At 33.5% G+C, this 24,614-nt stretch overlaps 2 long non-coding RNA genes across 2 annotated transcripts; both read left to right on the top strand.

Annotated features, from left to right (window-relative positions):
* The first annotated feature begins 8,658 nt into the window (after positions 1-8,658).
* Positions 8,659-12,941, top strand: LOC145824698 (uncharacterized). Its single transcript, XR_014366659.1, has 3 exons — positions 8,659-9,099; positions 10,585-10,660; positions 12,730-12,941. It is a non-coding gene; the product is annotated as an uncharacterized LOC145824698 (long non-coding RNA).
* An 11-nt stretch (positions 12,942-12,952) lies between these two features.
* On the top strand, positions 12,953-15,094 carry LOC145824696 (uncharacterized). Its single transcript, XR_014366655.1, has 3 exons — positions 12,953-13,092; positions 13,202-13,448; positions 14,914-15,094. It is a non-coding gene; the product is annotated as an uncharacterized LOC145824696 (long non-coding RNA).
* Positions 15,095-24,614: the final 9,520 nt, after the last annotated feature.

Here is a 24,614-nt window from a genome sequence, read left to right as displayed (position 1 = left end):
ATCTAGCTCAATATATATATATATATATATATAATATTCAACAATGACTTAAATTCATGTTTGTTATATATTTTATATTTATTAATAACAGAATTTGGGCTGTTCAAATTACTGTTCATACATAACCAAAATAAAAATTTATATTGCTTAAACTTCTAAAAAATTTCAAGTTGGACACTTGATATTCGGTATGGATCGACCAATTTTTTCTTCTTTCTTCTTTCAATTTTTTTTTTTTTTTGGTGGCAATAGATCTAGGAATTTCAAAATCATTACTCCCCCCAGCACAATCACTCTAATTTCACTGCAAATTACTCCAAATTTAAGGAGTTAACTAACTTTAGAGACACTAACAATAATAGTAAGCCTCACCTTAAGTGCTGATATAAAACCCATAATGATTATAAGTAATAAATTTTAAAAAATAGAGTAATTTAGCTAATGTGGTATATTGGAATGGCAAACACACAGGGTCACCTCACTAATGTTTTTCAGTTATAAATGAACAAGTGCCAAAGCAATAATCTAAACTGGTTCACAAACAGTTTTTGCAAAAATAGCCGAGAAAGAAAGAGTTGGAGGCAAAACCATAAATATATTTAAAACTTACCAAATGAAGTAGCATACATATTGTTAGGTTTTATTCTTGGCAATCCCGTTTGACAAAACTCCTTTCAGTTGTATTTTTTTTCGCATTTTTATTTCAGTAAGGCTATGAGTTGTTAGATGCGAATCCAACCCGAATCAAGCATTTCAGAGAAGTTTGTGATGATAAAGCTTTCAAGATTGCCACTTCACTGATTATGACGGGGATCGAGCTGCCCGGTCAGCTCGCGGGGGTCGAGGGGGCAGCGCCCCTTGGCGGGTCCGGGGCAACGCCACGGCGGGGTCGAGGGGCAGCGCCCCCGAAGCAAAATGCGAAAATGCATTCAAAGTTGCCTGTTCGATCATGTTATATTTTTCCAGTTTTTCCAGTTTTGGCCTGTCCGCTCGAGCGGGGAAACGGGCGCTCGAGCGGGGATTGGAAGCTCTCAGCATCTCTGCAGTCGCCTGAAAAAGTACTAGATGATGTGATTCGCAGCTCGAGCGGCAAACCCGACGCTCGAGCGCGGAGCCTGTATGAAATCACAGAATTTGAAGTCTCCGCTCGAGCGGGAAGACCCACGCTCCAGCGGACCGCGCGATCCCAGATTTCCAGATTTGATTAAAGAGTTGGTTTTCTTCTGAAATTTGGATTGCTTTGGTTTTCTATAAATAGTTGGTTTTCTCCCAACACTAGGGGGACTTCTCCAGATCTTATTTTTGGATCTTAAGGTTTATATCTGGAGAGATTTTGCTAGTTTTCTTTGATGTTTTATTGAGTATTCAACTCATGGTTTAAAAGAGAGTACATCAAAGGTTTTTGTTTGCTATACAAAAGAGAAAGCTGTTCTTCGGTGGATTCTGAAGAATTCGAGCCTGAAGCTTTGGTGGATTCCGGGTGGCTCATCGTAAAGACAATTCCGAGGTGAAGATGGGGTTGGAAGAGGCACATAGAGGTTGGTTCAATTAGGCGTTGTGGATTCGCTAGGTAATTGAGAGTATACCTGTGTAATTCCTTTAAATCTTCTTAGTGGATTGTTCTTGTGGCTGTTGCCCGTGGTTTTTTGATCACAGTTGGAGGTGTCCAATTGTGGTTTTTTCCATGTTAAATCGTTGAGTCTCTTTGTCTTGATTGTTTGATTGGGATTGTTATATTCTGCTTAAAATTGATACATAATCACAAATCAACATCAAAGGGATTTATAGATTTTTCACATATAAACTGAATTGATTGTTCATCAACAAGTTAATTTTAAGTTAAAGTACAACCATGGTGGTTGAAAAAGAGAAGCTCAAGTTGTTGTTGTCCATGTGTGAACCTGGCCTCCACTTGTGGCTCCTGCAAGCATCCCAATCTGGTAAGGGTGTGTATCAAAGCGGCATGGAATTGCAGACAAATTTGGGCTCTGTATAGGCGCAACACGTGCTCTCCTAGCCGTGGAGATAACATGAACTTCTCTTTTCATATTACCAATGAAGAGATATGATTCATCCCAACCCCATATTGCTCTGCTTTTTCAACAAAAAGAAGAAGCTCTATTAGCGATCAATCCCATCTTATATAGATAGATACAAAGTTTTATATACAAATTTCTTGCGTTAAAATGAAGATCCAAAAGGTCGAGATTAATTTATCCGATTAAATCTTTTAATCACCAAAAGAACAACAAATCGTGCACGAGTATTGGTTATTTTCACACTAAATACTCTTAGAATTTGTATTGTGAAGTTTTCACAAAAAGAAGGAAAAAGGGGTACAAAATCTATCCAACTCGACAGTTCAAAAATCATATGAATTGTAGTGTTAATCGAATTGTCACTACTATAAAAACAATTAAAGATCATACTTTGACAAAATATCTCACTTTTATTAAACGTGTGATAAAAAAAATTAAATTGATATTTTAATCACATTTGATTTGATTAAGTGTAATAATATTTATTTTTTATCTCACTTTTCAATTAAGTGTGATTATATATATATTTTTTTAATCACACATTTTAATTAACATGTGATTAAAGATCACACGAAAAAAATTAAAAATATCTTACTTTTATTAAAAGTGTGATTAAAAAAATTAAAATAATTTTTTAAGTACACTTAATTTAATGAGTGAGATAATATTTTTTTTAATCACACGTGTCTAAACTCTAACTTAACCACCCTATCCTTATATATATATACGAGTATATCACCCATGCTATGCACAGATTGTGTTTACAATTATCTATATATGTGAATTGTGATTTTTAATCTTTTTTAAATGTCTTCCTTTTTTTCTTTTTTATATTATATTAAAGTTTAATATTTTAATAATAGTCATATGTGTTAGACTTTTTAAGGAATTAAATGTCTTTTTTTTATTATATTATATTAAAGTTTATTATTTTGATAATAATTATATATGTTAGACTTTTCAAGAAATTATTTTTATGCTTGTTCTTAATACATTAAAGTGTTATTATGAGGGATAAGAATCATATGTGTTGGGACTTTTCAAAGAATTCATATGTGTTGGATTTCAAAGAATATTTTTTATACTTGTTCTTAATGCATTAAAGTGTTATTATGAGGGTAAGACTTGGGGGTTAGGAGAAGTTAATAACTACTAAAGTTTTTTTTTTTTTTTTTTAAAATAAAAAAATCAAGAAATTTAAATTGAGAGATTGGAGCTCCCACAAGGCTTGGGGTTAAAAACTCCTTATTTGCTTAATATATAGTACTAGCCTATCACCCGTGCTATGCACGGGATAATTATAAATATTTATATTTATTTTTTATTTTTTTAATATGTAAATTATGTTTTTAAAATTTTTTTATAAAAATAATTTAACAATCTTATCACTAACCATAGTGTACATGAGAAATTAAAAAGGCTACTGCAGTAACTATACACGGGCTGTATCTATAATTATTTGTATGAGGAGATTTTAAATGTTAATCAGAGATTTTGACCAAATCAATAAATGCATGCATGTGGATTGGAAAAAATTGCTGATCAGTGGATTTTGACCAAATCAATAAATGCTGAGGTTTTTTTTTTTTTTTTTAAATCAAAAATTTAGAAAATTAAGATTGAGAGATTGGAGCTCCCACAAGGTTTAGAGTTTAGAAACCCTATTTTCGTTAATATATTTACAATTATCTATATATGTGAATTGTGATTTTTAAATATTTTTTTTTTTTATAAAAATGTCTTCTTTTTTTCTTTTTTTATATTATATTAAAGTTTAATATTTTGATAATAATCATATGTGTTGGACTTTTCAAGAAATTTGTTTTATGTTTGTTCTTAATGCATTAAAGTGTTATTATGAGGGATAATAATCATATGTGTTGGGACTTTTCAAAAAATTCATTTGTGTTGGATTTCAAAGAATTTTTTTAGGAAAATGCTAGAGGTCCCAAATTTTCTACCAAATAAATGACCAAATGTCTCACATGGGTGTGGGGCCCACAAAATTGCGGACCCCACACTCATGTGAGACATTTGGTCATTTGTTTGGTAGAAAATTTGGTGTCTCTAGCATTACCCATTTTTTTATGCTTGTTCTTAATGCATTAAAATATTATTATGAGGATAAGACTTGGGGGTTGGGATATTTTGATAATAATCATATGTGTTGGACTTTTCAATGAATTAAATATCTTCTTTTTTTTATTATATTACTACCATATCACCCGTGCTATGCACGGATTGTGTTTACAATTATCTATATATATGAATTGTGATTTTTAAATTTTTATTTTATTTTTTAAATGTCTTCTTTTTAATATTTTGATAATAATCATATGTGTTGGACTTTTTAAGGAATTAAATGTCTTTTTTTATTATTATATTATATTAAAGCTTAATATTTTGATAATAATCATATGTGTTGGACTTTTCAAGAAATTTTTTTATGCTCGTTCTTAATGCATTAAAATGTTATTATGAGGGATAATAATCATATGTGTTGGGACTTTTCAATGAATTTATATGTTGGATTTCAAAGAATTTCTTTTTTATACTTATTCTTAATGCATTAAAGTATTATTATGATGGTAAGAATAGGGAGTTGGGAGAAGTTAATAAATGCTAATTTTTTTTTTAAATCAAAAAAATCAAGAAATTTAGATTGGGAGATTGGAGCTCCCACAAGACTTGGGGTTAAAAACCTCATTTTGCTTAATATATAGTATAGATATTAAAGTTTAATATTTTGATAATAATCATATGTGTTGGACTTTTCAATGTCTTTTTTTTTTCAACGTCTTCTTTTTTTCCTTTTTTATATTGTATTAAAGTTTAATATTTTGATAATAATCATACGTGTTAGACTTTTCAAAGAATTAAATGTATTTTTTTATTATATTATATTAAAGTTCAATATTTTAATAATAATCATATGTGTTGGACTTTTTAAGAAATTTTTTTTATACTTGTTCTTAATGCATTAAAGTGTTATTATGATGGATAATAATCATATGTGTTGGGACTTTTCAAGGAATTCAGATGTATTGGATTTTAAAGAATTTTTTTTATGCTTATTCTTAATGCATTAAAGTGTTATTATGAGGGTAAGATTTGGGAGTTGGGAGAAGTTAATAAATACTAAGACTTTTTTTTTTAAATCAAAAAATCAGGAAATTTAGATTAAGAGATTGGAACTCCCACAAGGCTTGGGGTTAAAAGCCCCATTTTGCTTAATATATAGTACAGATATCTTTTTATTTATATATTTTTTTTTAATTTATTTAAGATGGAGTTGTGGGTATCTTTTTTTTTTAATTTAATTTATCTGTGGTTTCCATTTGTTTTTAATTATTTTTATTTAGATAAGTTATGATGTGAGTTAGATATGTGATAGACATGTGAGTTTTATTGATTTAATGTTTATTTAGATGAACTTTAAAGATTTTTTTTTTAGTTTTATAGTTTTTTTTTTTTTTGTGATGTTATAATATAAGTATATAAAATATAGGTAGATATCTACAACTTTAATAAAAAAATATTATCTGATTTTTTGGGGAAAATGAATGCAAGTTTTAATATTTTTTTTTTGAAAATTTGTGTGAGAGATTAGGAGAGAGAGATTATGAAATATTTTTGTTATTAAATAAATAAATTAGTCAATAGTTTTTTTTAATCTATTTTGTAAATTAAAAATCAATCATTTTGGAAAATTGATTAATTTGTCTCATTAAGTGATTTAAAATTTTGATAGATATACATAAAAAAATACATAATTATATTATTAAATTATAATTCAAATTTAGATGTTATATCTTTTTGAGATCTATAGCTAAATTCTTATATTTTTTATTTTTATTCTTGTGTGTAACCAGAGTGTATGGGAGAAATTGAAAAGGGTGTTGCAATAATTATGAGAGAAGTCAAAAGAGATTGTGGGTTGGGAGAAGTCAATAAGTGCTGAGGTTGGGTTGGGAGAAGTCAATAAATGCTGAAGTTTTTTTTTTTTAAAATCAAAAAATTAGAAAATTAGGATTAGGAGATTGGAGCTCCCACAAGCCTTGGGGTTAAAAACCCCATTTTGCTTAATATATAGTATAGATTAGCATATCACCCGTGCTATGCACGGATTGTGTTTACAATTATTTATATATGTGAATTGTGATTTTTAAATGTTTTTTTTTTTATTTTTTAAATGTCTTCTTTTTTTCCTTTTTTATATTATATTAAAGTTTATTATTTTGATAATAATTATATGTGTTGGACTTTTCAAGGAATTAAATGTCTTTTTATTATTATTATATTATATTAAAGTTTAATATTTTGATAATAATCATACTAGCATATCACCCGTGCTATGCACGGATTGTGTTTACAATTATCTATATATGTGAATTGCGATTTTTAAATTTTTTTTTTTTTAAATGTCTTCTTTTTTTCTTTTTTTATATTATATTAAAGTTTAATATTTTGATAATAATCATATGTGTTAGACTTTTCAAGCAATTAAATGTCTTTTTTTTTATTATATTATATTAAAGTTTAATATTTTGATAATAATCATATGTGTTGGACTTTTCAAGAATTTTTTTTTTATGCTTGTTCTTAATACATTAAAGTGTTATTATGAGGGATAATAATCATATGTGTTGGGACTTTTCAAGGAATTCATATGTGTTGGATTTCAAAGAATTTTTTTTTATGCTTGTTCTTAATACATTAAAGTGTTATTATGAGGGTAAGACTTGGGGGTTGGGAGAAGTTAATAAATGCTAAGGTTTTTTTTTTTTAAATCAAAAAATCAAGAAATTTAAATTGAGAGATTGAAGCTCTCACAAGGTTTGGGGTTAAAAAACCCCCTTTTGCTTAATATATAGCATAGATATATAGATAGATAGATAGATATATCTTTTTATTTTTATTTTTATTTTTGTGTAGTTTCTATTCGGGTATTTTTTTTTTCAATTTATTTAAGATGGAGTTGTGGGTATCTTTTTTTTTTAATTTAATTTATCTGTGGTTTCCATTTGTTTTTAATTATTATTATTTAGGTAAATTATGATGTGAGTTAGATATGTGATAGATATGTGAGTTTTATTTATTTAAAGATTTTTTTTTTAGTTTTTTAGTTTTTTTGTTATGTTATAATATAATATATAAAATATAGGTGGATATCTACAACTTTAATAAAAAATATTATCTGATTTTTTGGAGAAGAGAAAAGGAATGCAAGTTTTAATATTTTTTTAAAAAAAAATTGTGAGAGAGATTCGGAGGGAGAGATTAGGAGGGAGATATTATGAAATATTTTTGTTATTAAATAAATGAATCAGTCAATAGTTTTTTTAATCTATTTTGTAAATTAAAAATCAATAATTTTGAAAAATTGATTAATTTGTCCCATTAAGTGATTTAAAATTTTGATAGATATACATAATAAAAAAGACATAATTATATTATTAAATCATAATTCAAATTTAGATGTTATATCTTTTTGAGATCTATACCTAAATTCTTATCTTTTTTTATTTTTTTATTTTTGTGTGTAACCATAGTGTATGGGAGAAATTGAAAAGGGTGTTGCAATAATTATGAGAGAAGTCAAAAGGGATTGTAGGTTGGGAGAAGTCAATAAATGCTGAGTTTTTTTTTTTTTTTTAATCAAAAATTTAGAAAATTAGGATTAGGAGATTGGAGCTCCCACAAGCTTTGGGGTTAAAAACTCATTTTTGCTTAATATATAGTATAGATGTGTTGGACTTTCCAAGAATTTTTTTTTATGTTTGTTCTTAATACATTAAAGTGTTATTATGAGAGATAATAATCATATGTGTTGGGACTTTTCAAAAAATTCATATGTGTTGGATTTCAAAGAATTTTTTGTATGCTTGTTCTTAATGCATTAAAGTGCTATTATGAGGGTAAGACTTGAGAGTTGGGAGAAGTTGATAAATGTTAAGATTTTATTTATTTTTTAAATCAAAAAATCAGGAAATTTAGATTGGGAGATTGGAGCTCTCATAAGGTTTGGAGTTAAAAACCCCATTTTGCTTAATATATAGTATAGATAGATAGATAGATTTTCAAAGAATTCATATGTGTTGGATTTCAAAGAAATTTTTTTTTATGCTTGTTCTTAATACATTAAAGTGTTATTATGAGGGTAAGACTTGGGGGTTGGAAAAAATTAATAAATGCTAAGTTTTTTGTTTTTTTTTTAAAATAAAAAAATCAAAAAATTTAAATTGAGAGATTGAAACTCCAACAAGGTTTGAGTTAAAAATCCATTTACTTAATATATAGTAAGTATAGATAGACAGATATATTATACAGAGGATAAACCCTAACCTAACATTCGCTCTCACTCTTCTCTCTCTTTAGCCCTGTTTGGTAGGGTTTATTTCTAACTTATTTCACCTTTTAGCTTAATTTAGGTTATTTTGATATGTTTAGTTTAATTTAATAATACAGCTTATAATTTTTTGTAAGTTAAAAATTAACTTATTCTTTAACTGAGGGAGAAAAAACTTAATTTATAGCTAAAAAATTAACTTATATTCACAATTATAAGTTATAAACTGTTAAATTGTATTATAAGGTATAATCAATTTCGCACGGCTCTACCAAACGCGGCCTTTATCTCTTCCGCCTCCTACGTCGTCGCCTCTGGTGGCGCAACCGGCGACCACCACTGCTGCCGCCACCACCTCCTCTCACCGTCCTCTCTCTCTTCTCCTATTATCTTCACCGATCTTCACTGGTCGTCTATTTCGTCTTCTCCACTCTCGTCATCGGTTCCAAAACCCTAACCCTACATTCGATCTTCTCCAATTCCTCTACAAGCCATATGTTCAAATCCAGACCCTACACTCCCCTCAACTGTTTCAGAACCTTTGTCTACAAAGGACTACCGCCGGACTCGTCAGAATGGCGATCTCGAACGGGCTGATTGCGATGAGAAAGATCAGGCGGCGGGGCACATTAATGCCTCAGAAACGAAATTGGAGGATGGACAGTTCATCTTTGCCCTAATTTTTCTTTCCATTTTATGTGGTGCATTTAGGTGAGGAAAAAATGACCTCTATGAACATTAATTTATTCATGTGCATTTTCAATTTTTAGAGAATCACTTTTGTTCGTGCTCATATTTAAGAAACATTAAAACAAGAAGAGATAGATAGATAGATAGATAGATAGATAGATAGATAAATAAAATAAAATAAAATTTTCATACATTTTCATCTATCATGTATATTTCTATCTTTGGAGAACCATTTGTGTTTGTGGCAGTATGTTTTACATTTAAATCGTAAACATGTTAAATTAATTAATGTACATTATACCTCATTTGTTTTAAGTTTTATTCAATATAAGTGCTGGCTAGTAGGGACGAGATAAGGATAGCTGGGGAGTTGAGGTTTCCTTCGATTATTGTAGAAGTTGATTTGCAGGGTGTGGTGAATATGTTTAATGTGAATAGGGAAATGGACCAGAGTGTGGCTATTACTCTTGATGATATGATTCAGCCTTGGAGTTTGTTGATGGATTGCAGGATCTACTTTGTTAGGAAGGCTGGAATAAGGCCTATTTGGTGGCTAGATTTGGGGTTAATGGGGGTGGGGAAGTATTGTATTTGAGTTAATGGTTATTTATCAACAAAAAAAGTATTTGGGCTAATTGTTTATTGCAATGGTGTAAATGTTTTCAATTTATTACTGCTTTTAATAATCTGTCAGGGGAAAAAAAAAAAAAAAATCTCACATTACCTTTATGGGGACCTTTTGCTGTAAGCCAAGATGCATTTTTGGGAATCTTCTATCATCTAGCATTTGTTTTTCCAAAACAAAACCACCTTCAATCAAGTGGAAAGGTGCATTTTTTAAAACAATCCAAGAATAAATGTAAGATAAAAAGTATGTGTGGAAGTTGAACAATCAAAAAAGTGACATGGAAAAGCAACTTTATTGTTTTGCATTTTCAATTTAATCATGCCATTTCTTTCTAATTGTTTTACATATTATGAAAGCCAAATCTGAACTTTTGCATTCATCTTAGGACATGGAATTTAACAGAGATTCTTTATCCCTTCCCTAAAGTAAGAATGTATCTTTCTGGATAATTTAAGCCTTTAACGTGTAAAAAATAGAAATAAATAAATAAAATAATCTTAAAATCAATAAATAAAATAATCTTAAATCACGAAGTATCTAACAATTATACTCAACCATCACATTGGATCACTCAGGTTTTTGGTTGGGGAAGCATCAAATCCCTAGTTACATCGAATCACAATAGGGAGTAGCTAGAAAGCACACACTAACCTAATCAGAATGCTTCTGGTTGTTAAAGATGCTAATTTTACATCTAACCTATTCTAAATCGATGCAAATTCTGTTAGGCAACACAGTCTAAAAAAAAAAAAAAAAAAGAAGATAAGATACGACCAATTTATTCGTATATAATTCTTCAAACCAGGAAAACTGTTTCATAACTCTTTATATTCAGAATTGGCCTCCTGCTAATGCATGATAAAACCTATCTCTTGCAGTAGCTTGGCCTTCCATCAGCAGCTTCAGCAGCAGCTGCTGCTAGATCATCATCAGACTTCACCTTCACTGGCAATCGTAGCAACTCATCTTTTCTATACATTTACATGGACATATCTGTCCTACAGTTGTTACCTGTTCAACTTTGATTTTTTCTTTTTTTTTAAACAGAAGTTACCATAGATGCTCTCAGCAAGTTGCTTGACTTTAAGACTTGTATATAGAGATTCCAATAATTGACTTGAAGCTTTAACTCCCTCTTAATCAACTACCAACCGTCTCTGCTTTATTGTGAGAATCGTGGTAGCAATGATAACACACATACATGGATCTCTTTAAGCTGCTCCTGTTTGGCCATTGAAAAAGCATTTGCCAAACGCCACTTAACATAGTACTTTATTATTTATTCTTTTCGTATTATTCATCTATTTTTAGCAAATTACAGCGGCATATTGCAAAGTGGGTTTGCTATGTTCACACATAATGCTCTATCAGATTATACCCCAATTATCCATTATCCTGATGTCTCAAATTATTTTAACTACATCATGAGTTTCTCTAAACATGATAAGACGAGAGAATTGGTGACTGGGGATTTGATCTATGTTTTATCATTATAAGCTAGTTTACATCATCTTTGATTGAACCACCATAGAATTTGCATATGACCTTACTCTGATGTTGATTTGTAAGAGCAATCCTTCACAACTTTTTTCTTTGAATTCAAATTTATAGTTAAAAAAATATCTTTTCTTGAAACTTATGGTAAATTAAAAAATATATTTTTTTTTAAATGAAATTAAGAACGAATCAAATCATTAAATTTTAAGAATTATATTTTGTTCAATTTAGTAAAATTTTAAAAACCATAAAGATTGGATGTGATTGAGATTTGTATAAGTATTTTATAAATTGGTGTTTCCCATTTTGCTGTTATGGATTTTCCATTCAAACTTGGAAGAAATAGAAAATTCCAAGTTGGTGGTATAGTGATGCAGGGCATTTTCATGTAATTGGATCAATTGTCATAATCATCAAACCCACAAAAAAAGTCTTACTTCTCAGGTGATACTGATCTGAGAGATACTTCTCAGGTGATATTGAAGACAGTGAGTGTTTCTTCAAAAATTTAAACTTCCAAATCATTGCTTGCTTATAAAGATTATTTGCTTGTCTTTACCGGTGAGGTTGAAGATGGGTCATACATGCGAACTTCCAAATCATTGTTTGCATTCTTGCGGAAATAGGGTCAGCTATGGCTTAGAAACATCTTAACAGTTTTCTAACATGGATGCTTACACACACACCTTCCTACATGAGTATGACGTCTTTGACATTAAGAGTTTTTTAATGATTATTGCGAAATAATATATTCCCAAAAATTCTATTGGTTTTTGTAAAAAAGAAAAAGTAAAGTTGCTTATGATCTTTATCATGTTGGATAGGATGAGGTTTGAAAGGTTCCATAATTGTGGGGTTGTCCATTGTCTAGGGCTTAGAATTAGAAAAAAGTTGCAGAGATTATTTAGATGTAATCACTTTTTCTTTCATAATTGCTCCTGTTTTTACATTTCTGTTCTGTCTGCTTTCTTTTAGTAGACACTGTCTTCTGTCAGATAATTTGTGCTCTTTGCTTCAATCGTAAGTTTTTTAAAGGATGCTCTCATTCCTCGTCCTTGTCCTTTACCTGTTCTAGTTTTAAAGAAATTTTGTATAGAGTGGATTTGCTGAGTATAATGTTCCCCTCTAATGGAAAATGAAGATCAAATATGTCCCATGTAGCTCAGATCAGAGTTGGCCTTTTGGGCTTTGCTATTCCAAATCTAATTCTTGTACCTATATCAAATTTTAACACTGCAGAATATCAGCAACTTTAGCATGGGGTACTCAGAATTTTTTCTTATAATTTTTTTCTTATTAATATAAAATAGCTCCTATGGCTGGTCATATAGCTTTCCAAATACCATGAATTAGTTACCTCTGACCAGAAAGTGAGCTTTCAACTAATTAACCATCCATGTGGATCTACTCTTATCAGTTGTTCTCTCTCTCTCTCTCTCTCTCTCTCTCTATTAATTTTTCCCTTGGAATTGAATGTACAAATAATTAGAAAATTGTTTCTTGTTTCTTCTAACTCTCTTTTCCAGGTTCACTGGCAAGAAACTCTATGAGGCTATGTCGCAGGAGTATTAACAACTCAAAGAGCTCTAATTGTTTCAGCAGATCTAGATATATTGGCTAGCAGTTCTACAAAATTTGATAAGGAACTTCCTTTAATATCCTTAGATGGAAAACTTATTGCATGTTGGCTACTTTTCTGATAGTTACACTTTTTGTTATATGACATGGTTAATAGTTATTAAAATTGTTTGGGTCTTTAACCTATGATTACTTTAGATCCCTTCTCTGGGTTGGACCTGCACTTCTATTTTCAACTGCCACTGCAATCAGCGTGCTTGGGTGGGATGGAAAAGTGAGGACAATTCTTTCTATTAGGATGCCCAATGCAGGTATCATACATTGTTTCAGTTAGTTAAAATTTTTACTTTCATATTTGAGGTTCCTCAGCATCATGTTATTTTCTCTACTCTTGTTTGATCTATATATCAACAATTGCAGCTTTGTACTATACCACTGCTTTTCTGAGCCATCAAGATGAACTTCTGTACAGTGCTGTTTGGTGCATTGAATGATCGATTGTTGCTTGCAAACCTAACAAAGATAAATCTGAAACAGAAAAGGGGGTTTAGATAAAGAGCTGTCTTGTTGGGCTTCTCGAACCTCTTCTTATTGGATTTGCCACAATGTAACAGAGTTTTGAGCAGAAACTAGACTTGTCAGAAATATTGTATCAAATAACATCCAGGTTTTCCTTTCCCCTACTAGTAGGCATGTGTTTTGTCACATATACAACTCCTATGGATATTCAACACTTGTTGGATTCTGTTATCCTTTTCATTTCTATTGTTTGGCTTATAAAGATTATTTAAAAAGCACTATCAATGTAGATTATTTCATTAAGAAGCATCCAGTAAACTAAAAGAAAATTAACATAGGAAAGACAGCTTAGAACAGAATTCAAAATTGATGTGTTCACTTGGGTTTGTTTCTGGAAATTCTTCTGCCATTTCTATCTGAAAGTAGAGTCTTGCTGTATTCTTTATTTATTTGTTTTTCTTTTTGGGTCTTTGTGTGTGTGTGTGTGTGTGTGTGTGTGAGAGAGAGAGAGAGAGAGAGAGAGAGAGTTTTGCTCTGCCTTTTCTAGCATTTTGTGCTCTGCATGGCTGCACTGTGGTCTCTGTGAACATCTCTTGGTCATTTTGGTTGTGTTTTAGCTCTCTTAATACCCAGCTAGCTTTGTTTTGGGTCTGTGACATCTGATGTTGTAGACTCTTGGCGTATTTTTTGTGTAACCTTTTTCTATTTTAGCCTCTGAAACATTACTTCTGGAATTCCTTTTTTCCCTTAATTTGTGCAGTAGCCTAGGATTAGAAACACTCAGGTTTATGCAAAATCTCCAACACATTATAGGTTTTTCCTTTAATTTGTGCAGTAGCATATGATAGCATGCTCAAAGTACTGATTGATATATTACACATTTTTATGTGCTTGGGAATAAGTCAATGTGAGTGGAGTAGTGGTGCTAGTTAATGAGGTTTAAAACTAACTTGTACAAGTAATTGCAAGTTCATTTCATAGTTACAGAACTATCTGACACATGCTTGAAGTACTGATATATTGCACATTTTATGTGCTTGACATTAAGTCAATATAAATAGAGTTGTGGCCTGTGAGTGCTATTCATGGATGATAGGGATTTGAATAGCCTGATGATGTATCACTTTCTTTTCTTTTTGCTAGTGTAAAACATAGGTTACCAGCTCCTCATTCATGTCATATTTTGCGTAATATGGCTTACTGTAATAATAAGTGTGTTAATGTGATAGGATTAGAAACACTCAGGTTTAAATCATACAGGTCCATGGCCTAGTCAATTCGTGATCTTCAAGATGTAACAGGAAGTATAGTTTCATGGCCTAGTTAATTCATTCTTTTAGACTAAATATTAGACTAATTGATTTACGATTTGTAGTTATACTTTTTGGATGTTTAAAGTCGTATTTTAGAGATTAGTGAATCTTATAATTTGGGTACTTTTTTTGGTTTGTATGTTTGAGGTTGTTATGAGTTTGATATGATAGAAGTTGAGGATGAAAGTTAATATGCAGGTTGTTTGGTGTATGGATATTTGATTTTTTTGCTTACTTCATAGTTAGTTTATTCATATGCTTTTAGTGGTTTCTGAATTAATTTATATTTTTATTTTTCAGGTTAGAAATTTCTTGGAGAGATGCAAAATATGGTCAAAGAATTCAAGAACTTAATTTTTCAAGCTTTTTCATTTTTTAATATATGTAAGCACAGTTTAAAACTTTTTATTTAATTCCTTTGTATATACTTTTAAACATATTTAACTTTCATTTATGAAATATATGACGTTATTCCATTCAATATGGTTGTGATTCAAAGTATACCATATAGTGTGTATTATATTATTGAAATGCGCGTATAAAAATAATATTGATTATTCTTCAATTATGTTGAATTCTTTTTTTATCACATGCATTAACTGTGATGAGAAATGTATATAACGTGTGATCTTATTTCATTATTAATCATAGGTTTTATTAGGTATTAATAACACTTAAAGTTTGTGATATAAATATTTATTATCACAGGTTTTATTAGTAATTAATTACACTTAAAAGATGTGATCTAAATATTTATTATCAAGGTTTTATTAGTTATTAATTACTTACAAGATGTGATTTAATGTTATTTATCATACTGAAAAGATGTGATCTAAATGTTAATTATCACAGGTTTGATTAGTTTTTAATCACATTTAAAAGATGTGATCTAAATGTCATTAATCACACTTAAAAGGTGTGATTAAAAACGTTATTAATCACACTTAAAATGTGTAATTAAAAATGATTCTTTTTAATCACTCTCAAAGATCACTTTGATAAAATTTAAAAAGTGTGATTAAATAACATAAATCACACAAAAAAAATGTGATCTATATTTGTTTTTGTGGTAGTGTGTGAATTATAAGATTTATTGTAAATTCTATTTCACAATAGATTCACTTATAGATTCGCATCCATCTATGCATGACCGTTGATTCTAACAACTACATGACAAAAGTGGGAACTTGAATACATTAAAAACAATTAGGAGATAATATACGTCTGCATGGGTAGGATGATGATTCATTTTTCATTTTATTCTTTCATTACCAAAGTGTAAGGCTAAATAGAAATGGTAATGAACAACCAGCATAAAAAAAAAATGTGAATGATTCATATCTAATTATATAATCTATACATTGATGTCTATCCTGAGTCTAATCTAAAAGTTCTGAGTCAAGGTAGATTTTGCAAAGTGAATCAGTTTCAAAAGCACATAAATCCAGTTTAAGTTTAGATGAGAAAACACCCACAAATGTAAATCAGTTTCACCAAAGAACAGTGAGCTGATTGTTCCAGACCTAATCACAACAGCATGACAACATACAAAAAACTATACCTGAATGAAGAAATCCATTTGCCTGTCTTATTATTATGGATGATCATAGTTATGTCTTCAAAATTAGCTCCAGTCAGTAAGCCAACAGTGTCATCAATACTGAGAAGAGATTGAAATTTCAAAGATCAGTAAGCCACCAAACTGATTATCAAAGTAACAGATTCCTATGACCACTTCCAGAGTGATATGCAAGTTATTTTTGACGAAAATAAGATTTGATCATATAACATAATTTATATATACTAAAAAGAATTGGTAACTCAAATACTTTATGACTAAAGTGGAAGGGTTGACTAGTAACTAGTAACCATACGTTCTTAACAATTAATTAGTACCTCCATTAAAATGGTGGTAAACTGAAAGAGAAAACCTACCTAGAACCCAGAGCAAATAAGTCGAAGTGCAATTAGAAGTTGAGCATCTACACATTTTTAGCTCATGTTGTGATGATCACTAATATGAATTTTCTTTTCTTTTTTTTTTTTTTTTTTGGTTTTCAGTAAAGTTTAATAATAAATTGTGAACATCTTAACTTAAATTCAGAGTATACATGAAATAGAAAAATATTTAAGCTGAAGCCTCTTCAAAAATTATACACCATCTTAGAAGTATCATCACCAGCTTTCTCTTGAGTGTTAATTTGTGATCTCAAAAGAAATGGTAGACTTAAAACCTAATGTAATACCCAAGACATGCATATAACTAATATATGAAGAGGGTAACTTTGTAATTTTAAAAAAATTAGGTTAATAACCTCGTTAGGTTTTACAGTTATTCTTAAAAAATCCAAAGAAGGGGATCTCTTGAGGGTTCCAACAAAAAAAGGTTGAAGAATCAATTCTTGGTACTAGGTCAATCTATTTATTCTTTAAGGTAAGAACTCTAGTACAACCTCTCCTCCTTTCTATTATTTATTGTATTTCAATTTGGGGTTAAATTCCTTAGGGTTTGGCTAGAACCCACAGATTATGTATGATGTTTGGGTAGTTTTTGGCGATTAACCCGTGAGAAGTGCCTGAGGTAGTAGAGCATGGCAACATTTGTACTTTGCTTGGGTTGGTGTAAGAAGCAAGGAGCCAAGGTGTGTTGTGTGGAATTCATATCACTTGCATCTATATATATATGGCTGGTTGGATATCATAGAAACCATAGTTGAAAAAAAAAAGGAAAAAAAAAGAAAAAATGAAATAGGAACTTGTGAGAGCCAAAATTTTATAAGTACTAGCTTATTGGGCCTAATCCAAACAAAGTCTTCAATGGGTCCAGCCCAAACAAAGGTCACCCCCCATCTATATAAAGGGAGGGGCATCCCAAGTGGAAGGGATGTCTGATCTCCCTCCACAAAACACACACCCCTTCTAATATATATATATATATATATACTATTTCTTGATTCAAGGACTAACTTCATCATCGGAGTACTCCTGGCCGACAACCCTGGTTGGGTGGCACCGACTATGTTCCTCATTGCAGATCTACAGGGGTGAAGCTCTTCTCTTTGTTGGATCTCTACAACATCCATGTGAGAGGATATTTCATGGTCTCACAATTGGCGCCGTCTGTGGGAACGACTGAATAAGATCAACGAAGAACACAACAAACATGTTCTTGTAAGTACAAATTTAACAACAAATTTGATTTATTTGCTCTCTGAAAATTATTTTAAGATTGGTTCTTGGATTGGATATACATATGTTTATGCTTACAAAATAGAGCTTTTTGTTCACTGTGAATCTTTTGTATCTCTTTTTTCTCTCTCTACAAATGGGTTTCACTTTTCTTGAAGAGAGCATCTTTTCGACATATTAAAGCTGACTGATGGAATTTTCTTGTTAAATCTGTTAAAGCTGTTAGTCGGCACTTTACCAACTTATGCAAGTGCACTTCACACTGTTCATGTTGATTGATGACATTTCATCTTTTCTTAGAATATACATACATATATATCTATACTAACAATTTCTATGGACTTCAAACTTGGGTCTTTACTTTCTCTCTCTAAAAATTGGAAACTAACTTTTATCACCTACCTTTCCATGGAGCACTCTAGTGGTACAATCAATTCGGCTATTAAAATAAATTATATATATATAATGATATTAGAAGTTTGCCAAAAACATTGTTTTCCTTCTAACACTTACCTTTTTGCCGAGACCATGATTACGAATTTTATATATATCAGTTTGCAGAGAACACTATTGGGGATTATATATATATATATATAAATTGCTTAGTCAACATTATTCAAAGATTCAAAAATTACGTAGTCAACACATTATATATATATATATATATATATCAATTCGGCAACTTTATCAAGTTGCTTAGTTAACATTATTCAAAAATTTCCATTTCCTTCATCACATCACTCGGCCAAGCATAAGTTCTTCGGCCACCACCTTGTTAAATTCGCGCAACCGTTCAACCATTCCCTTGTCGAGTTCCAATCCGATCAAGAGTTATTACATTGGCACTTCTTGGCCACTTAAGCAGTTTGGGAACCCGCCTTACTCGGCGTTGCCATTGGCCTATCAACTCTTGTTCCTCTGCCTCCACAATTCGGTGATGCCACTCCAATTAAATCATTCGGCAATACCAAAATAAAGTCGAAGACCAAATAGTATAAGGAAATATTTTCGGCACAATCAAAGATGAATTACTGATCCAGCGTTCAGTAACCCAAACATACTAGCCCAGCTCGGCACAACCAACACACACTATTCGGCAACCACCAACGAACCAACTTACATCCACCGGCCCAATGAACAAGTTGGCAACTTATTGGATTATTCGGCAACTTTTATTTTCATTCACTTTGCATAGTATCACTCATCGGCCTATTATCAACAAAGCTTCAACAACTTATTCAGCAATTTTATTCTCTGCATATTATAACTCGGCTTCGACAACATTTATTCGGCCTATTATCAACAAAGCTTCGACAACTTATTCAGCAATTTTATTCTCTGCATATTATAACTCGGTTTCGACAACATTTATTCGGCCTATTATCAGCAAAGCTTCGACAACTTATCCGGCAATTTTCATTCTCCACATATTATAACTCGGCTTCGACAACATTTATTCGGCCAATTATCAACAAAGCTTCAACAACTTATCCGGCCAATTATCAACAAAGCTTCAACAACTTATCCGGCAATTTTCATTCTCTGCATATTATCACTCGGCTTCAATAACATTTATTCGGCCTATTATCAACAGTTTCGACATCCAGCGTATTAGTAACTACAAAGCTACACAATCTTGCTCGTCACTACTCTCTCGGCTTAACACTAGCATCTCGGCTTGTTGAAATCCACATTTGAAAATCTAGCAAATTTGTGTCAACTCAAGGAGTCCAAACCCACCAACCTGAGGAGCCAAGAACTAACCAAAGTTCGCCGATAGTTGTGAAACGGACCAAATTTTCAAAAAACTAAAATGTTCATAATCGTCGAAACCAAGTTTTGGCCATACCAGTGTGAAGTACACATTAAGCCGAGTCCAACGCGACAAACCGCGTCAAAATCGGAGCTAAAACGAAGTCGTACGGGCTAGGCGAAATTTGCCCAAAAATTCACCTATTTTGTCGAAGAGAACGACCAGAAGTTGGCAAACAAAGAAATTATTGTGTGCATTGCGGCTAAGTTACATCATGTCATAGCCAAACAATCAAGTTCAAATCTATAATGAGCCAAATATGTACACACAGATTTAAGGTGGCAAAATGGTTAAGTGTTCAACATTTTTCACAAGGAGATGAGTTCAAATCTTCTAGGCAACAACATTGTTTATATTTTTTGCCATGCTGCAAGCAATCAAGCCGAGCCGTTACATGCAGAATAAGTCAGAAAAATTATCCAGTGCTTTGCGGAGCCTAATTCTCCCCCGACCTGAGCTGTCGGATCCATTTTAGCTATAATTATGCCATTTGGAGTCCGATTCCAGCAATCGAATAGCCGTTTCCAACTATTTAGAGCCTTCTGAACACATCCGTACGATCTGATTTTGCAAATTCAATACCAAACATTCATAGATGTTATATGCAATGCCACATATTGCAGCTAAAAACAACATTTTTGCCGTCATACCTGGAGTTTGCTCAATGCCGAATTCACCAACTACATCTTATTTGGAGACTCTCTGCCTATCTCCCAGCTCGACTCATTTGTCACCAAAGGATGAATTCCTTCCGAATAACAACTTTCACTCCACAGCATTAGACATTCTCGGAACAACAACAATTGTTAGTCTACGTCTTCGGCAAAAATCTCATAATTTCTCGAAAACATGGGGGCACAGAATCCGTTTCAAATTTTTATCGGCCTACTCGGCAATTTTGGTCCATGTCCATTTTATTCCTTCGGAATAAAAAATCTTATTCAAAAGCAATGGGGCAAATATACGTTGGACAAGAAACTCAACTTCAATAAATTGGCAACCATTGCCAACCAAGTTCTTAGCAAATCCAACTCCGAAGGGATGCCGACACACCACGAAGCTAAGAAAAATTGCCGACCAAACAATCAGCACAATCACTGACCCAAGTGTAAACGGACACCTATATTTTGACACTAGTTACTCGGCAGTGCATCAATTTTACTCGGCAATATTATTCGGCACCATTATCCATTCAACATTATGTATGATCATTATTCGGCCGTGTATCAACCTTCTTCGGCAAAACAACATTATTGGTCAACTTTATGCATTGTCAAACTTTATGCAGCAACATTGGCCACAGTATTCGGCAACTTTATTCGCCTAACAACATTATTTGGCAAAACAATTGCCCACTGGGACATCAGTCAATTTTCCACTTTTCAATTGGGGCACATTAGACGATCATCATCTCGGTACCTTTGATATGCATGCATACTCGGCCAACTTGGTACAAACATTACAACGACGTTTACTAGAGTTACAAACTCCCACTCCTTTTCACACAGCTTGAAGCAAGCGCCCGTTTTGGGGCAATACATTACACACTTGGTAGTCGACAGTTTGCATATTTTTGCGCGCCGTCATTTTACCAAAGCCAAATCTTTCCTGCAACATAGGGCAATGGGAATCTACATTCCTTCCGACTAACACCTATTATTCGAAAGCAATAGGGCAAGTCTACCTTGGACTAAACGCAAACCGAGAAACCCGATAATTAAATAGTTGGCCCAATATTTACTTGGCAATTCCATACAAGTGGAGCAATATTATTGGTGATTAACACATCCACCTTATTCGGTACAAGATACATTATTCAAAGTCCTTGCCTTATGGGCGCTCGGTCGCCACTTAAAATCAGTAAAAGTCTCCGAGTACAGCTGTAACAAGCCCGCGGGGGGACCTCGCTACAGCTCGGACTCGACTTTCGCAGTCACGGTTCTAAATCTGAGCCAAAGAGTCCAAATCCGGCAAATCGTTTTAAGAAAACAGATTTTTGAAAGAAGTGCCAAACATGGACTGCTTTGCCAGATACAGAGTCGCCACCTAAATATTTTATTTTGGGAAATTTAGGAAACCCTGACTCGGTGCCAAAAGGCCACGTGTCCGTCATCACCAAAGTTGCCTCGGCTCGGGAACTTGGGTACGATTGGGGAAGGTCACTTCGTGAGCACCCCCGCTCGCCCGGTCATAGACCGGCCTCTACTAACCATGATATCAATTTTTGAAAACATTGTATGTTCTTATTCCGGTTATTAGCCTAGGTTACTATGTGATGCTCGCAGCATATAAATATAGACTGGGTCGTTCGAATTGGAACAAAACATTTCATGCTTGTTTATTTGAAAATGGTTTGATGGTGCTACCCGTAGGTAGGCTAAGACACGGATTTGCCACCCTCAGGTGGGCTTTTGGAAAAGATGGTTTTGCCACTATCTAGTGGGCTTAAAACAAACATTTGATGAATTGTCCCAATTCAAGTAACCCAACCTTCACCCACAGGCATTCAGGTAGTTATATCATATAAGCACATAGCCTCATGGTAAGCATGCTATCATGGCATTCACTCACACGCATGCAAGGATGCTAAAGCATAAAACTCACCGAGTACTCCAAGCCAAAATAGAAACTATATTAGAAATCATGCATGATCCTAAGTGTACAGAAATGCCTAATGCAACACATGCAAAATGCAACTATAGCAGGCTCGGTTATTCTAAGATGGCATATGGAATGCTATAACTACCATGTATTCAATTTGGAATTGAAAGTACAATGCAGTTAGTATGATGCGCCGAGCCCGGTGCATGCAATACAGATGAATGATGCAAACATGCTGTCATACTGTATGCTAATTTAAACATGCCCTAATCTAATCTTCATAAGCGGATAAATAAAAGGGAGAAAGACGTGGGGTTGGAAGACATACATCACACTCACGCACACTTATTACAGTTGTGCCCTCGCGCAGAGGGTCCGAATAAATATACAGTCCAAATATTACAGTCCCGAATAAAAGAATATTACAGTCAAAATATTAAAGAATCCTAATTAGTTAAAGAATTAACTAAGAAAGCAAATAAAACTGGCGTGCAAGCCAGGGACTGCCTTGCTTCTGATGGATGATGCATGTCCGGATTGTCTTGCGCGGAAATTCACCGGAATGCCCCAATTAGTCTCTGTTTACACCTGTTCTTGAAATGCGTGCCAAGCCCCAAAAAAGTTGCTGATTCTTCATTTTGCTGCAACAGAGAGCAGGAAAGGGGCACAACAATGTATTTGCACAGATATATGCATGTCTCGATCCTCGTGCCACCAATCACGCATACCGAGGCATGATGGCCGAGGAGTCGAAATGCACAACTCAATATAGGATGAATGCACATGAAACTACAGCTAAAACCTAACTCCATCATGGATAATCCGGAGTGTCGGTAACTGGGGAATTGAGACACATTCCGTCACTTGGAGTACGAAATGTACCTCGTTTCCCGTGCCTGGGCTAATTCCTATTCCGGACACGATGCAATATGCATGATATGCATGAAATGCAACTAAGATATAATCCTAACATACACAATGCTATGAAAATGAGATATCTCGAAATGCGTGCATGATGGCACGCAAACCGAGGTAATGGCAGAATGATGTGAGAATGAGGTGCCTCGAAATGCGTGCACATGGGCACGCAACCGAGGCAATGGTATGCGTCTCGAAATGCGTGCACACGGGTACGCAAACTGAGGCGATGATATGTGTCTCAAAATGCGTGCACATGGGCACGCAAACCGAGGCGATGATATGTGTCTCGAAATACGTGCACGCGGGCACGCAAACCGAGGCGATGATATGTGTCTCGAAATACGTGCACGCGGGCACGCAAACCGAGGCGCCGATATACGTCTCGAAATACGTGCACGCGGGCACGCAAATCGAGGCGCCGATATACGTCTCGAAATACGTGCACGCGGGCACGCAAACCGAGGCGATGATATGTCATGAAAATGAGGTGCCTCGAAATACGTGCATATGGGCACGCAAACCGAGGCGACGACAGAATGCTATGAAAATGAGGTGCCTCAAAATACGTGCACACGGGCACGCAAACCGAGGCGACGACAGAATGCTATGAAAATGAGATGCCTCGAAATACGTGCACACGAGCACGCAAACCGAGGCAATGACAAAATGCGATGAAATGACATGAAAACATGATATGGGCTTATACCAACATGAGTGAGCCTCAGCCACACTCGCATAGGATGCCGTCGGATAAAAATGGAGTGCCTCGAAATGCGTGCACACGGGCACGCAAACCGAGGCGATGGCAGAATGCGATGAAATGACATAGAAACATGATATGGGCTTATACCAACATGAGTGAGCCTCAGCCACACTCACATAGGATGCCGTCGGATAAAAATGAGGTGCCTCGAAATGCGTGCACACGGGCACGCAAACCGAAGCGATGGCAGAATGCGATGCAAATGACATACAGAATGCAATATGGACTTATACTAACATGAGAGAGCCTCAGCCGCACTCACATAAGATGCCGATGGCAGAAAATGAGGTGCCTCGAAATGCGTGCACACGGGCACGCAAACCGAGGCGATGCATACGCAATGCAAATGATATGGAAAATGACAAATGGACTTATACTAACATGAGAGAGCCTCAGCCGCACTCACATGAGATGCCGGTTGATGAAAATGAAGTGCTTCGAAATGCGTGCACACGGGCACGCAAACCGAGGCAATGGCATACGCAATGCAAATGACATGGAAATGACAAATGGGCTTACACCAACATGAGTGAGCCTCAGCCGCACTCACATGAGATGCCGATGGCAGAAAATGAGGTGCCTCGAAATGCGTGCACACGGGCACGCAAACCGAGGCGGTGCATACGCAATGCAAATGACATGGAAAATGACAAATGGACTTATACTAACATGAGAGAGCCTCAGCCACACTCACATAAGATGCCGATGGCAGAA

Source organism: Camellia sinensis, chromosome 4 (genome assembly GCF_055761805.1).
Source record: "Camellia sinensis isolate YWXY chromosome 4, ASM5576180v1, whole genome shotgun sequence".
Lineage (NCBI taxonomy): Eukaryota > Viridiplantae > Streptophyta > Magnoliopsida > Ericales > Theaceae > Camellia > Camellia sinensis.
Note: the sequence above shows the minus strand (reverse complement) of the source record. Positions and strands in the feature narration are given on the sequence as shown.